This window comes from Apodemus sylvaticus, chromosome 6 (assembly GCF_947179515.1).
Source record: "Apodemus sylvaticus chromosome 6, mApoSyl1.1, whole genome shotgun sequence".
Classification (NCBI taxonomy): Eukaryota; Metazoa; Chordata; class Mammalia; order Rodentia; family Muridae; genus Apodemus; species Apodemus sylvaticus.
The window spans coordinates 87,434,015-87,436,451 of record NC_067477.1 but is presented as its reverse complement, the minus strand read 5'-3'; the positions used below and the strand labels follow the sequence as shown (position 1 = coordinate 87,436,451).

General features: G+C 45.5%; 1 pseudogene; it reads right to left on the bottom strand.

The window, feature by feature from the left end:
• Positions 1–1,663: 1,663 nt before the first annotated feature.
• On the bottom strand, positions 1,664–1,780 carry LOC127688218 (uncharacterized; annotated as a pseudogene).
• Between the last annotated feature and the right edge of the window lie 657 nt (positions 1,781–2,437).

The following is a 2,437-nucleotide window of genomic DNA, read 5'->3' as shown; positions in this document are numbered from 1 at the left end:
TAGATTCATGCACTTGTGTGCATATTTGTAGAAATAGGATGTTAACATCATATGCCATTTTCTAACTCTACATTTTGAGACAGTTTTTTTTTTTTAAACTGAATCTGAATGGTGATGTTTTGACTAATTTGGCTGCCTAATGAGTCCCCTGCCTGTCTTCAGTCCCAGCTGGCTTTGATCCCCCATTTCTTCGTATATACATGTAAAGCCAAAGATCAAGTGTCTTCCTCAATTGTTCCTCACCCCCACCCCCTCTTTTGACTCAGGCTCTCTAATTAAGCCTGCAGCTTGCTGGTTTAGCTAGACTTGATAGCCAGCAAGCCCCAGGGATGCTCCTGTCTCCCTCTGGAGTGCTAGGCAGGAGCTCCTCTGCCTAGCAGGGTATGCATGTGCTAGGGGATCCAACTTGGGTTCTTATGTTTGAGCAGCAAGACCTCTCCTGACTAAGCCTCTCCCAGGTTACTACTCTTTATATACATTCAGTGGTTTTTTGAGGTCTTTTCTCTTCTATCCTTTATGATATATCTGAAGGTGCCCACTTATTAGTTGAAATCATTTTCTTTTTGAAGATAACATGATGGATTTAAAAAATATATATTGATTCTTAGTTTCATATCATGCATTCTAGTCCAGCTCATCTCCCTGTTCCTTCACATCTGCCCTTTGTCCTTGCAACCTTTGACCCCCAAGTCGCGCGCGCACGCGCGTGCGCACACACACACACACACACACACACACACACACAGAGAGAGAGAGAGAGAGAGAGAGAGAGAGAGAGAGAGAGAGAGAATAGGAAACATCTCATTGTGGAAACTGTATTATATCACAGTGTGCCCCACATCTTCACTTACAAATGTCCATTGCCATGAGTCATTGGTCTGGTTCTAGAGCTTTGACTTCTGGACAACATCAATATTGGAATCTCACTGAGACTTCTAGTTATCTAGTTGTTGCCCTGTGTCATGGAGACCCTGCAGCTTTAGAACAGCAGGACTGGCCCTTTCATAAATACCAACTGTTTGTAGATTATATAGATTTTGGGTGGGTCATCTCAGAGCCCTGAATCTGGGCCTGGGTTGTAGCTGAGCTGGTCAGCTTGCCAGCTCTCCCTTATCAGAATTAACAGGGTAAGCTCTCCAAGACTGTTCCAGCTAGGTCACCCAATGCTGCCATCAGCAGGAGACAGGGGCCACTCTCTTGCTCTTATGCTCTCCGGGCTGGCTAACTAGCACCTATGCCTCCAGAGCCAGCTCCACTATGCTCCTCAGTCTGGGCCCCAGGACCACTCTTCTAGTGCTACAGCCCGCAAGGGGCTAGGCCAGCTCTCTGGCTCTCACATCGTCCGGGACAGCTTACCTGTGCCTTCGCCATCAGGGACAGCTCTCCTGTGCTGCCCACACCATGTGTAGGGCACACTCTCTTGAGTGCTGCTAGTGCATTGAATAAAAGGGCCAGCTCTCCAAACTGTGCCACAGGGTGGTGAGGGAAGGGGCAGGAACATCACCCCTGTACCTATGCATAGTGGTGGGTCGAGCTCTCCAATACCCTTGCCCTGGGGCTGGCTCACCTACACCCCTCCTGCACCATGTGGCCTGGCATGGCAGAAGGACATTTTCTCTGTCTTCCTCCCCCTAGCCAGAGCTGCTTGGATTTGATTTGATTTTTATATGCTCTAGGCATAAAACAGCTTTGGTCATCAAGACAAGCATCAATCTAGGATGGACGAAGGACTGTCTCTGATGTAAGAACATCACCACCATTAAGGTGTCACTTTGCCCATTTCCAGGGGGTGATGACAAGAGTTTTAACACAATAGTTGTAGGCAACTCTAGCAAACAAAATATGTAGAGCTGTTCATCCATGCCATTAAACGTTACTGGTGTCTACTAGTTAGAAAAACATTTAAAAACAGCAGTGCCCCTTTGAAACAGAGCCTCTGTAATCAGTTTGTTCTGGAGAGGGGAGTGTGGTGATAGGATGGTGTCTGGCCGTGCAAAGAAATCTTTAAAGCTATGGTAAATTTTATAGACTACACTGGGTACTTGCAGCTCTATCAAGCAAGCCATGTTGTTATTGTCTAAGTGACACTAATTTCTGGTCATTAGCATATGTCTTGTGTAAAAATAAGTTAGAGTTGAATTTCATTTGTGTAAATATATATTATATCCGTGTTCCTTCATCCACACAGTAAGGGAAGAATCCAAGAGACTGCCTCCAGCAGATGTTGGGGTAGGAACAAAGCTCCTTTTTGATCATTTAGTTCTTTCAGAGTCGAGACGTTTATAAATCAGTAATGTTCTTAAACTGAAGCAGGTGTGGCTACTGGACATTGTGGGCTATGGATTTTTTCCACCGTATTTTGTTATGTCTCTACTAGCTGTTGTAATACACCATCATGCTCAATGGGAAGGTAAGCACAGTATCAGAGCTGAGGTTG